The sequence below is a fragment of the Perognathus longimembris genome, chromosome 7 (assembly GCF_023159225.1).
Source record: "Perognathus longimembris pacificus isolate PPM17 chromosome 7, ASM2315922v1, whole genome shotgun sequence".
In the NCBI taxonomy this organism is placed as follows: domain Eukaryota; kingdom Metazoa; phylum Chordata; class Mammalia; order Rodentia; family Heteromyidae; genus Perognathus; species Perognathus longimembris.
Window position 1 is genome coordinate 43,190,934 of NC_063167.1, and position 14,868 is coordinate 43,205,801.

Here is a 14,868-nt window from a genome sequence, read left to right on the forward strand (position 1 = left end):
ACATTCTTGGAGGCTAAACCCCACACTGTTATCCAACACTTGGACCACAGACCAAATTAAAGATGAAATTAACGAATTCATAAACCACAATGACAATGAAAATACATCACAAAGAAACCTATGGGATACAGCTAAGGCAGTACTGAGGGGAAAGATCATCACCATCAGCACTCACATTAAAAGAATGGAAACAGAGCAGGTGAATAACCTCATGATGAAACTAAAACAACTGGAGAAAAAGAAATAATCGAATCTAAAATGACTAGGAGGGGAAAGATCACAAAGATTAAAGACGAGATAAATCTGATTGAAAGTAGAAAGACCATTCAACAAATAAATAAGACTAAAAGCTGGTTCTTTGAGAAAATAAATAAAATCGACAGACCCCTCCAAGACTTACAAAAAAAAGAAGAGAAGAGACTCATATACGTAAAATCAGGGACTCCACCGGAAAAATTACAACAAGTACACACGACATTCAAACAATCATAAGGAACTATTTCCAGAACCTCTACTCACTAAAAAACAATAATTTTACAGAAATGGAACAATTTTTAGAGAAGTATAAACTGCCCAAATTGAACCAAAGTGAAATAAATCAACTAAACAAACCAATAATGTACAGCGAGATACAGGGGGTGATCAAGAACCTCCCAACAAAGAAAAGCCCAGGCCCAGATGGATTCACCAACGAATTCTATAAAACCTTTAGTGAGGAGCTAATACCAATACTCCTCAAACTCTTCCACAAAATAGAAACAGAGGGAGAAATACCAAACTCATTCTATGAGGCTAATATTATACTCATCCCAAACCAGGCAAAGACCCAACAAAAAAAGAGAACTACAGACCAATATCACTAATGAACACAGATGCAAAGCTCCTCAATAAAATATTAGCTAACAGGATCCAGAGACTGATCAAGAAAATTATACATCATGCCCAAGTAGGCTTCATCCCACAGTCACAGCATGGTTCAACATCCGTAAATCAATCAATGTAATCCACCACATCAACAGAACTAAAATCAAGAATCACATTGTTATCTCAGTCGATGCCCAAAAAGCATTTGACAAAATACAACATCCATACTTATTAAAAGCTCTGGAGATAACAGGAATAGAGGGAACATTCCTCAAAACAATAAAAGCCATATACAACAGACCAACTGCTAACATCATATTAAATGGGGAAAAACTAAAATCATTCCCCCTAAACTCAGGAACAAGACAAGGATGCCCACTCTCCCCACTTCTTTTCAACAAAGTGCTGGAATCCCTAGCCATAGCAATAAGACAAGAGGAAGACATCAAAGGGATCCACATCGGCAAGGAAGAAATCAAGCTATCCCTATTTGCAGATGACATGATCTTATATCTGAAGGACCCAAAAGACTCAGTCCCCAAACTCCTACACCTAATAAACCAATTTGGCAAAGTAGCAGGATACAAAATCAATCCACAAAAGTCAGCAGCTTTTCTGTACACCAGCAATATACAAGCAGAAAAGGAAATTATGGAAATAATTCCTTTTACAGTAGCCAAAAAAAGAATAAAGTACCTAGGGATCAACCTAACCAAAGACATGACAGACCTATTTAATGAGAACTATAAAAATCTAATAAGGGAAATCAAAGAAGACACAAGGAGATGGAAAGACCACCCATGCTCATGGGTAGGCAGAATCAATATAGTGAAAATGGCCATATTGCCCAAATTATTATACAAATTCAATGCAATCCCCATCAAAATCCCAGCTACATTCTTCACTGAAATAGAGAAAGCAATCCATAAATTCATATGGAACAGCAAATGGAATAGCCAAAGCAATTCTAGGCAAAAAAAAGCAGTGCAGGAGGTATCACAATACCAGACTTCAAGCTCTACTATAGGGCCATCATAACAAAAACAGCCTGGTATTGGTATAAAAACAGACCTGAAGACCAATGGATTAGAATTGAAGATCCAGAAATAAAACCACACTCTTACAGTCAGCTGATATTCAACAAAGGAGCTAAAGACATACAATGGAATAAATAGAGCCTCTTCAACTACTGGTGCTGGGAAAACTGGGCAGCCATATGCAGAAAACTCAAGGTGGACCCTAGCCTATCACCATGCACCAAGATCCACTCAAGATGGATCAAGGACCTCAATATCAGACCTGAATCCTTGAAACTACTGAAGGACAGAGTAGGAAAGATGCTAGAACTTATAGGCACAGGAAGGAACTTCCTGAATAGAGTCCCAGGGGCACAACAGTTAGGGGAGAGACTCAACAAATGGGACTAGTACAAATTAAAGTTTCTGCACAGCTAAGGACATAGCCACCAAAATAGAAAGACAGCCAACCATATGGGAAAGGATCTTTACCAGCACAGCAACCGACAAAAGCCTACTATCTGTCATCTACAGAGAACTCAAAAAAACTAAGCCCCTCCAAGACCAGTAAACTAATTAGGAAATGGGCAAAGGAGCTAAAGAGAGACTTCACAAGAGAAGAGATAAAAATGGCAAAGAAACATATGAGGAAATGTTCAACATCCCTGGTAGTAAAGGAAATGCAAATAAAAACAACCCTGAGATACCACCTCACTCCAGTTAGAATGGCCTATACTCTGAACTCAGGCAACAACAAATGCTGGAAGGGGTGGGGGGAAAGAGGAACCCTTCTCCATTGTTGGTGGGAGTGCAAATTAGTACAACCACTTTGGAGAACAGTATGGAGGTTTCTCAAAAAGCTCAACATAGACCTACCTTATGACCCAGCCATACCACTCCTAGGCATCTATCCTGAACAACAGGTCCCAAGATATCAAAAAGACATTTGCACTTCCATGCTTATTGCTGTACAATTCACAATAGCCAAAATATGGAAACAACCCAGATGCCCCTCCACAGATGAATGGATCCAAAAAATATGGTACCTATACACAATGGAATACTACATAGCGATTAGGAATGGTGAAATATTGGTATTTGCAGGGAAATGGTCAGGACTTGAACAAATAATGTTGAAGGAGACAAGCCTAGAACACAGAAAACAAAGGGGCATGATCTCCTTGATATATGACTGTTAAGGAGGGGGAAGGGGGAGACAGTAGAGACCAGGTCTGTGAAACCAAAACTTCTTGTCAAATGGTATATCCAGGTGTAGGTCAGCAACCCTACATTATGTATCCAAAACCAAACAACTACTCAACATATAAAGGTCAAAAATAGACCTCTCAGTGGATCACAATAGCTCAAAAGCTAAGTATGTAGGTTCATATAAGACTATTGTTGACATATTGTCTACTGTCAACATTACATTTAAAGCCCTAGGCGAATTTCCTTTGGCGTAGGCCACGTGGCTATTGTATATGTTCTTGGTACACTTTGTATTATATATATGTCTACCTGACCTAGGGAAGGGAAAGAAAAACAGGGTGTAAGATATCACAAGAAATGTACACACTGCCCTACTATGGAACTGTACCCCTTGTGTACAGCACCTTGTCAAAAATTTTTGTTTAATTAATAAATAAATTATAAAAAAATAAAAGGTCAAAGGAAGATAGGAAGTAAGTGATGATTGACATGCAGCTGTACTTAAATACTGAAATTAGATAAACAATGGTCCATGGGCAGCTAATATTTTGAAACATTGTCCAATCAAAGTATAATGAAATTTGCCAGATGCCAGTGGCTCATGCCACTGAGGCTGACTCACGAGGCTGAGATCTGAGGATCACAGTTCTAAGCCCTCCCAGGGAGGAACGTCTATGATATTCTTATTTCCAATTAACCACACAAAAAGCCAGATAAGCAGGTATGGCACAAGTGGCAAAGCACTAGACTTGAGCAAGAAAGCTAAGGGATAGAGCCCCAGCCCTGAATTCAGGCTTCAAAACTGGTACCACCCCACCCCCAAATAAAAACCAAAAACAACAACACAGTTCTCTAGATAAATCCAGAAGCCTCTCTCTGAATTCCAGCATCTTCGTTTATAATTAAGGTTAATTCCAATCTTAGGGAGCTGTTGAGAGCAACTAAATTTAAATCTGAGTTTTATTAATAAGCATAGTGTGGGTTCATCAAAAGATAGACACTGTCTAATTCTTCTCTGATTCCTCCTGACTTCATTTATTGTTGTTTACTTAAATAAAACTCTTGTAATCACAAAGTAGCCAGCTCTTCTGTTTGGCACTCGCATAAGAAAATGTTGGGGCCTGACATACCCCCTGTGGTCACTGAATATGATTTTGGTACCCTGGATATTGTATATATTTTTATCTGAGCTAGGGAAGGGAAAGAAAAATGAGGGAAAGTGTAACAAATATGACAAGAAATGTACTCACTACCTTATTATGTAACTGTAACCCCTCTGACATCACCTTGACAATAAATTCTTTTTTAAATGTTGGGGCCTGAGAGATTGGAAATCTAATGAGTAAATCTCTGTTTTAGAAGTAGAACTGGCTTTCTCTCCTTGGATAGGGCAACAAGTGACTTAACTTACAAAGCAACCACAAAAACAAGCTCATGACTATCTTTTTTCTGCAAAAAAGGGGGTGGGCGCAGGAAGGAAGAGGAGGAGGAGGATGAGAAGGAGGAGGGGGAGGAGGAGGAGGAAAGAAAAGAAAAAAAAGAAAAAGGAAAAGACAATAAAAAACCACCACACTATTTTTCTTGATTTGTGTTTGATTGTTAAGGGAGTGTTTCTGGAATCAGGAAGTTATGGTTCAAGTTCAGCTCAGGTCACTAAACACTTTTTTTCAGGACTTAATTTGTTATCCGCTGGTACAAATATCTGATAAGTATAAATATGAAGAAGGCAAAGTTTCTGAATAATCATGCAGTCATTCAATAAATATTTATGAAGAACCTACTAGCTAATAGAAACTGAGTGTTGGGGAATCAAACAGAAAGTTATTGCCCCTATGGAATTTGTAATAGGGAGATGAATATAGATAGTGTTGCTTAATCACTATTTAACAATCAGTTCTCAAAGATAAAAAAAATAGGTGTATTTGTGTATTACATTTTAGCAATTTTATTGTAAGTTGATGATAGCCAGATTGATTTTTTTTTACTTAACTCTGGCATCTATGGCCAACATATAGTGACAATTGACAGAAGTGAACTTTTCATCTGACTGTTGGTTGATGTTTTCGTTTAAGTTAAAGAGCAAGATGAAAGAAAGACTGGCAGAACTTCACATGATTGCCAGTGCTTCAAAATTTCTTCATTGAATAGTATAATAGGTTTTAAATAATGAAAGAATATTTCCTCAGTGTTTTTTGTGTACATTTGCAATCTAAAAGCTACAGATACATACTTTTAATTTGCATTATTAACACTTTCTTCTGAACTTTTAAGTTCAGACAGTGAAATTCTTTGGTTGAAGGATTTTCTGGTTTCTGTGGAATAAACATTCTCACATTTGTTTTTATTTGTTTTGTGGTTGGACTGGGAATGAACCCAGTATGACAGTGACATATCCCCAGCCCTGCCCTTCTTAAAATTTTGTTTTGAGACATGCTAAACTGTTCATACTGGCCTCAAAGTTGAGTCCTTCTTGCTTCCACTTCCCATAGCTGGGATTACAGAGATGAACCACCATGAGCAGAACTACTAGCACTTTTTCTTTCTTTTGGAAAGACTGGAGCTCAAACTCAGGGCTTTGCACTTGCAAGGCAGGGGCTCTATTACTTCAGGTGTCTCCAGCATTCTTTGCTTTAGTTTTTTTTTTTTTTTTAAGAAATGTTCTCCCTTCTCCTTCCCCCCACCTCAAGGCTAGCCTGGATTGAAATCCCCTACTTGTGCTTTGTGACTAGCTGGATAAACCAGTATTTTTTTTTTTTTATGAGATGGGGTCTAGTGTACTTTCTTTGCCCAAGCTGGCCTCAAACCATGATCCTACTGACCTCAAAATAGCTAGGATTAGAAGTGAGTGGCCAACAACTAACTATTGCCGCCCCACCCCCTTTGTTTTTTGCTGTCCTGGGGCTTGAATTTAGGGCCTGGGTGCTGTCCCTAAGCCTCATTGTGCTCAAGGCTAGTGCTCTACCATTTGAGCTACAGAGCCACTTTTGTCTTTTTTTGAGTAGTTTGTTGAAGATGCGAGTCTCAGGGGGTCTTTTCTACCTAGGCTGGCTTTGAACTGTGGTACTCAGATCTCAGCCTCCTGAGTAGCTAGGATTATACCATCACCCAGAATTCTTGCCTCTTTTAAACTACTAATCTGACTTCACTCAACACAGAGTTGGAGGAAATCTATGGCAATCCGTTGTATAATATTTGTACCTAGCCAGGTGTCAGTGGCTCATGCCTGTAGTCCTAGCTACTCAGAAGGGTATGATCTGAGGATCGTGGTTTAAAGCTAGCATAGTCAGGAAATTCTATGGGACGCTTACCTCCAATAAACTACCCTGAAAAAAAAAAGTCAGAAGTTGAGCTGTGGCTTAACTGGTAGAGTACTAGCCTTCAGGAAAAAGAAGCTCAGGGACAGTGCCCAGGACCTGAGCTTAAGCCCCAGGAATGGCATCAAAAAATAACAACAAGGGGCTGGGAATGTGGCTTAGCGGTAGAGTTCTTGCCTTGCATGCATGAAGCCCTGGGTTTGATTCCTCAGCACTATATAAACAGAAAAAGCCAGAAATAACACTGTGGCTCAAGTGGTAGAGTGCTAGCCTTGAGCAAAAGAAGTTTAAGGACAGTGCCTAAGCCTCGAGTTCAAGCCCCAGGACTGGCAAAACAACAACAACAACAAAAATAAATAAATAAATAAATAAAATTACAATAGATATAAATAATCTTAAAAAGATAGATAATAGTTAACTCACTAAAATAATTAGGAAGTATTATTTATTGCCTTTTGAGTGTTTATTATCTTGTTTAATGTAATTTTTCTTATAAAATGTAATGAACTTTAACAACTGGTTTACTAAATTCCTAAAAAAAAAATCTATTCTTGTGAGTCAGTATGGCCTAGGTCTAGTACTGTCGGAAATGTTATAAAATAATACTTTAAAAAAATATATATATTTATATTTATTATTTATATATTATATTTTATTATTTATATTATATTTTATTATATATATTATTTATATATTATATTTATATTTATATATTTATATATATATATATATATATTTTTTTTTTTTTGGCCAGTCCTGGGCCTTGGACTCAGGGCCTGAGCACTGTCCCTGGCTTCTTTCTGCTCAAGGCTAGCACTCTGCCACTTGAGCCACAGCGCCACTTCTGGCCGTTTTCTGTATATGTGGTGCTGGGGAATTGAACCCAGGGCCTCATGTATACGAGGCAAGCTCTCTAGCCACTAGGCCATATCCCCAGCCCCTTTAAAATATATTATTTGTGCTTTTTCTTTCTGTATCTCCTTCTGTATGATCTTCTGCAATAAGTCAAAGGTATCCCAGCTGTCTAAAAGCAAGTATGGCTGAGCTAAGGTGCCAATGGCTTATATCTATTATTCTTCCTAAATATTCAGGAGGCAGAGACCTGAAAGCTCTCAATTCAGAGTCAGCCCAGGCAAAAAAGGCTATGAAGCTCCATCTTCAACTAACCAGAAAAAATCCAGACTAAAGACATGCACTGGTTAGAGCATCAGCCACAAATAAGAAAGCTGACTGAGTGCTTGAAGCCCTGAGTTCAAGTCCTGGTCCTCTTCCTTTCTCCCCTGCTTCCCCATCTCTCTCTCTCTCTCTCTCTCTCTCTCTCTCTCTCTCTCTCTCTCTCTCTTCTCTTTCTCTCTCTCTCTCTCTCTCACACACACACACACACACCACATACAAACATAAGAAACAAAGGTCCTGATTATATACACATTAAACATGTGCATTCACCACACATTCTTCCTGAAATCTTAGAAAAGTGATTCCAAAAGACACAAACCAAGAAGAAACAAAGGAATTGGGAAGGAAACAATACAACAAAATTTGAAATATAGGGGCAGATGAGTGAGAACAAATACTGCAGTGTGGAATGCTCAAATGGAAATTTCAGAAAGAGAAGGAAATCACAAGTTAATGTGTGTGTGTGTGTTGTGAAATACTGCCTGCCCCGCCCCTTCTCCCCCCTAAAATAAGTTCAGGAACTGGAGGAATATGAAGATAAAATGAAAGGACATATATCGACTACAATCTAAAATGAAAGTGAAAGAGATGGATAACTAGGAAGTTGAACTGTGGCTCCAGTGGTAGAGGGACAGCCCTGAGCAACAAAGCTCAGGGACAGAGCACAGACCCTGAATTCAAGCCCCAGGACTGGGGCTGGGGGTGGGGGGAGAGCAGAGAGAGGCCACAATAAAGAGCTAAAATGAAAAATGAGCTAACTGCAGCAGCAATGTTCCATCAAAAAGACAACAGAATACTGTCTTCAGAATTTCAAAGAAAATGGTTTCAACCTATAATTCTGTATTCAGAAAGTTTTGTATTTAGGTCTCTTCTTCTCCCTGGTTGGTTCCTCTATTTTCGTTGTGTCTTATTTTGTTCTCTTACTTTCTGGAGCACATTACTGAGAAAGAGCACACGTCCAGTACAGTTTCAAGAACACAAACATCTGGATAGGCATGATGACTCACATCTAGAATCCCAGCTTCTTGGAAGTATACATCAGAAGGATCATATTTTCAGGTCAGATCGAGTAAAAAGTCAGCAAGATCTTATCTCAACCAGTAAGCTGGGCATCGTGATACATGACTGACATCCTAGCCATGAGGGAAGCCTAAGCAGGAAGCTATGGCAAATTTGGGAAAAAAGCAAAATCCTATGTGAAAAATAACTAAAAAGCCAGAGAAGTGACTCTAGTGGTACAATACCTGCTAGCAAGTGCAATGCCCCCCCCACCCCCACAGCTTTTTTTTAAGAATATATGCAAGGGCTGGGAATGCGGCTTAGTGGCAGAGTGCTGGCCTAACATGTATGAAGCCAGCCCTGGGTTCAATTCCTCAGTAACACATAAACAGAAAAAGCCATAAGTGACACTGTGGCTCAAGTGGTAGAGTGCTAGCCTTGAGCAAAAGAAGCTCAGGGACAGTGCTCAGGCCCTGAGTCCAAGCCCCAGAATGGCAAACAAAAAAAGAAAAGAAAAGAAAAGAAAAGAAAAAGGAGAAAAGAATATATGCAAGCCAGGAGCCAGTGGCTCGTGCCTAGCTACTCAGGAAGCTGAGATCTGAGGATAAAGGTTCAAAGCCAGCCTGGACAGGAAAGTCTGTGAGACTCTTATATCCAATAAATAATCCAACAAAAATTGGAAGTGGCCAGGTATTGGTGGCTCATGCCTGTAATCCTAGCTACTTAGGAGGCTGAGATCTGAGGATTGCAATTCGAAGCCAATCTGGGCAGAAAAGTCCCCTTAAGATTCTTATCTCCACTAAATCAATCAAAAACTGGAAGTGGCACTTTGGCATCAAGAGGCTCGGGGTCAGAGCCCAAGTGCTGAGTTCAAGCCTCACAGCCAACAAAAGAGTTGTAAGTAGAGCTGTAGCTCAATTGATACAATACTAGCCTTGAGAAAAAGACCCAAGGATATTAAGATAGTGCTTAGGCCCTGAGTTCATACCCCAGGACTGGTATATACACACACACACACACACACACACACACACACACACACACACACACAGAAGAAATGAAATGTCTTTATTCCGTTCTTAAATGAAAACAGAATTAATGTGTGTGCATATATGTACATATATAGTGTATACATATGCACCTAAGTATATATATATATATATATATATATAATCTGATTCATTTGAATATTATGAAAAGAAAATTTTAATTCTGGAGGAATATTTGGGGAATTAATTAGTTTTAGGTATCCTGACAACTTAAGCAAATAATAGAGATAATTATTAATTCCAGAAAAACACCAAACATTGTAGAAGAAAGAAAATGTAATAATTGCACATTATGTTGAGTTAATCAAGACTTGTGGTGGGAGAAAAATGAGGAAGGCGGTAGTGAGAAAGGTACTCACTACCTTATGTATGTAACCGTAACCCCTCTGTACATCACCTTGACAATAAAAGACTTGTGGAATAATATAATCACATGGGGAAAGACAGGGAATATAGAGAATATTTGTGAATGTGTATCATAGGATGTGAGGTGGGAAAAGTTAAAAGAGAACTTACTATTCATCTGCCATAGCAGGAAGTCAAAGACGCAAAATGGAGCAATTTCAAAATAGCATCGAAACAAGAATGCTCTTTAGGAAGAGAGTCAAGTGATCAGCAGAAACAGCTAACACAGTAGAAGAAAACATCATCTTTGTGTAGTAGGGCTTGGGTATAGAAAAAAGGGAGCTCTACTGTTGTTGTTTTTTTTTCATATAAGTTGTAGAGAATCATTTGACTTTTAGAACTCTGTACAAATTTAACATATTGCTTTTACTAAAGGAGTAACTAACATTATTTTTTTCTTTTGAACATTATTTTTGATGGTGTATAAAGAAAGCCTTAGCGCTAATGGTTATGTAGGAATGGAGAGTGGTACTTGCCAACTCTACTAAAAAACTAATCAAATACATAAGCTTTTTTTTGGTGGGGGTAAGGAATCAGTCATGGGGCTTGAACTCTGGGCTTGGGCACTGTCCCTGGAGCTCTGCAGCTCAAGACTAGCAGCACTCTACCACTTGAGCCACAGCACCACTTGTTTTCTGGTGGTTAATTGGTGATAAAAGTCTCATAGACTTTCCTGCTCAAGCTGGCTTTTGAACCGCAGTCCTCAGATCTCAACCTCCTGAGTAGCTAGGATTAAAGGCATGAGCCACTGGCACCTAGCTAAACATTTTTTTTTTTAATATATGGAATTGTGGCTCCATAATAGGAGAATTCAACCTCATCTTGAATTTGGGGAGGGTTTCCATACAGAAGCTTGGAGCTTACTGAAATAGGCCATGAATCAATCATTTCCACACAAAGGGAAAAATAGAAATTATAAAAATATATCAAACAAAAAATATATCAAAGGACAGGCATTGGTTCTTCATGCCTGTAATCCTAGCTACTGGGGCAGTTCAAAGCCTGGATAGGAAAGTCAGTGAAATCTTTAATTAACCAGCAAAAATCCAGAAGTGGAGCTAAGTCTCATAGATTCCCATGCCTTAGCTGGCTTTGAACTGAGACCCTCCGATCTCAGCTTCATGAGTAACTAGGAATAGAGGTTTAAGCCAGTGACACTTGTCTTGAGTTTTCAAACTACTCTGAACCAAGAGCTGACAGCTGCTAGGTAATAAATAAGTAGAAAGAATTCCAAATCTGTTTCTAGCTAATTCCCCATGCTCTCCAGGCTTGCTTCAGTATGTCTCTTCTTAGTATGTCTCTTCAATTAGATTCACTGGCTAGTAGCATCTGGCCTTTGTCTCCTCTTTTTGGTCAAGTGTTGAACTGCCTCCTGGATATGATGACATTGGTCTTTTGACTCTGGCTCTTGACCAGGAATCTTCCTTTTACAGCCCCATGCAAAGATAGGAAATAGATTTCACTTGGTTGACTGAACTTGAAGTCATTCTTTATGTTCTGGAAAAATACAGACCACTAACAATTTCTCTCTCTCTCTCTCTCTCTCTCTCTCTCTCTCTCTCTCTCTCTCTCTCCCTCTCTCTCTGTCTGTCTCTGTCTCTCTCTGTGTTTGTGTGTGTGTGTGTGTGTGTGTGTGTGTGTGTGTGTGTGTGTTCCTAGCACTTGAACTAAGGGCCTGAGCTTTTTTACTCAAAGGCTACCATTCTGCCACTTGAGCTTCTCCACTTTCAGCTTTTGTGATGCTTAATTGGACATAAGAGTTTCATGGACTTTCCTGCCTGGACTGGCTTTGAACCTTGATCCTCAGATCTCAGCCTTCTGAGTAGCTAGGATTACATACATGAGCCACCAATGCCCAGCTGTTTCTTTTGAGAACATGTCTTGATATGTAAAACAAACTAGCCTCCTGCCTTCTACTTCCTTTCCCTGTGTGAATTCAAGGCCTTACATTCTTGCTTGACTTGATTGCTCATGGCTCATTAGAATTACAGGTGCAAGCCACCAGTACCTGACACTACTTCTACTTCTTAGAACTTCTATATTCCACCTAGCTTCTGCTAACAGTTTTTGTTATTGCTGTTGTTGTTGTTTGTGGGGCTTGAACTATGGGCCTGGCTGTCCCTGAGCTCTTTCGCTCAAGGCTAGCTAGGGCTTTACCACTTTGAGCCACAGCACCACTTCTGGTTTTTGAAGTTGTTAATTGAAGGTAAGAGTCTCATGGGGACTTTTCTGCCCAGGCTGGCTTCAAACCATGATCCTCAGATCTCAGCCTCCTGAGTAGCTGGGATTACAGGTGTGAACCACCAGTGCCTGGCCAGTTTTCTCAAATTATTATTATTATTATTATTATTATTATTATTATTATTATTATTATTATTATTTGGTTGTCCTAGAGATGGAACTCAGGGACTCATGCTTGTTATGTAAATTACATAAATGTTCTATCACATAAGCCAAGCCAAACCCTCTAGTCCCTTTACTTTTAGTTTAGTATTTTTAAAATTTGGCTTACTTGGTTTATTGAGTTCAAATCTCCAGTAGGGTTTGCACTTGCTTGATTGGCTTGCTTGCTGAGTTGGTACTCTGCCATTTCCATGCATCTGGCTTTTTTTTTTCTTTTTGTAGGCCATGGGCTTGAACTCAGGGCCTGAGCACTGTCCCTGAGTTTTTTTGCTCAAGGCTAGCATTCTCTCATTAGGCCACAGACCCACTTCCAGTTTTGGGGGGTGGGGGAGGAGTTAATTGGAGATAAGAGTCTCACACATTTTCCTGCCTGGGCTGGCTTCAAACCACCATCCTCAGTAGCTAGGATTATAGGTGTGAGCCAGGGACACCCAGCATCTCTGACATACCTATTTCTCCCAGATCTTCCACCGGTAGCACGTTACCCTATCTGAGGGTGAGTTGTTCCAACCCTGATGCTTTGGTGATCATCTTTTCTAAATTAAATATTTGGATTTGTTATCGATTAAGTTTTCTTTTTTTAGTCCATGAATTCATTTACAGGAAAAAATCCTCCAGGAATATGAAAGTCCAAATCCACTAAAGGAATGACCTTTGTTATGGAAAAACAAAGAGAGAAATCTCTTTTGGAAAATCTGGGACATCAAATCCTTAGACATAATATGTGTGTGTCCCTAGGGACACAGGTTACTTTCAGTGTTTGTCAAAACATTAGCTCAGCCAAGCACTGAAAAATATTTCTAAGCTTTAATAACTCAGCTGCTTCAAAACATTTTATTAAAAGTCTAAAACCCTATTGTGTTGAACATACATCTTTGACTGTATGTTTCTCCCTTAGGATATTAGTGAGAAAATAGCCATCCATTTAGTAGTTATTATTGTGTCTGTAGTATTTGTATAGTTTATACTTGTCTTAACATAGAGATTTGGAAAAGGATTTGGGGAAATAGGAGGAATTTGTAATTTGAATAGGAAAGAAATGAGTTATTCAATTACTGGATAAAAGTGTGTCAGCCTTTACTGCTTTCTAAATAAACTGGAAACCAGGGGCTGGGAATATGGCCTAGTGGCAAGAGTGCTTGCCTCATATACATGAAGCCCTGGGTTCGATTCCCCAGCACCACATATATAGAAAAGGCCAGAAGTGGTACTGTGGCTCAAGTGGCAGAGTGCTAGCCTTGAACAAAAAGAAGCCAGGGACAGTGCTCAGGCCCTGAGTCCAAGGCCCAGGACTGGCAAAAAAACCCCAAAACAAAACAAACAATAACAACAACAAAAAACTGGGGGAAGTTTTAGATAGAAATCAGAACTCTAAAAACAAAGAAACAAAACACAGAATCTTAGAGGTCAAAGAAGGAGACAGCATTAAAAAAGTTGAAACAAATTCATTGTAAAATATTCAGGTACAGAGAGTTGTTTTTTTTTTTTTTTAAATAAAAAAGCATCCAGGGCTGGGGATATGGCCTAGTGGCAAGAGAGCTTGCCTCGTATACATGAGGCCCTGGGTTCGATTCCCCAGCACCACATATACAGAAAACGGCCAGAAGTGGTGCTGTGGCTCAAGTGGCAGAGTGCTAGCCTTGAGCAAAAGGAAGCCAGGGACAGTGCTCAGGCCCCGAGTCCAAGGCCCAGGACTGGCCAAAAAAAAAAAAGCATCCAAACTCTATTATTGCTATTATTATTATTGTTTTTGCCAGTCCTGGGGCTTGAACTCAGGGCCTGAGTACTTTCCCTGGCTTCTTTTTGCTCAAGGCTAGCACTCTGCCAACTTGAGCCACAGCGCCACTTCTGGCCTTTTTTTGTAAATGTGGTGCTGAGGAATCGAATCTAGGGCTTCATGTATACAAGGCCATATTCCCAGCCCCTCCAAACTCTATTAGCCAGAAGGAATTACTAAGATTTTGAGATAACGTTTGGTAGATTTTATATGATAAACATCCATTTTTTTGTATAGAAATCCTGCATTTTGTTACCTGGTTTAAAAATCATCTATATATTACAAAAAACCATCTACATATCATGACCATATATATTTCTATGTTAATAAGACACCAAAATGTAATATTAGTTACTATGTAGTTAGTTACTATGTAGTGTTTTCAGTGAATTTGTTGTAATTAACATAGAAAGTCTTGATTTGGGTTGCTTCTGATTTTTTTACATTTATACATGAAGGTGATAAGCATTCTTACAACCTAAATCTTTGGAAGCCTTTATTGGTTTGTGAAGATAAGCTCAGAGAAGTAGACTTGTAATATGTCTTGGTTAAGTCTTTGTTGACAAGTGACAAACCCAACTGATTTAGCTTCAGAAAAAGATGATAGATGTATTGACTTGCATTTTTAAAATGATTTTTTTTATTGAAACTGTAGT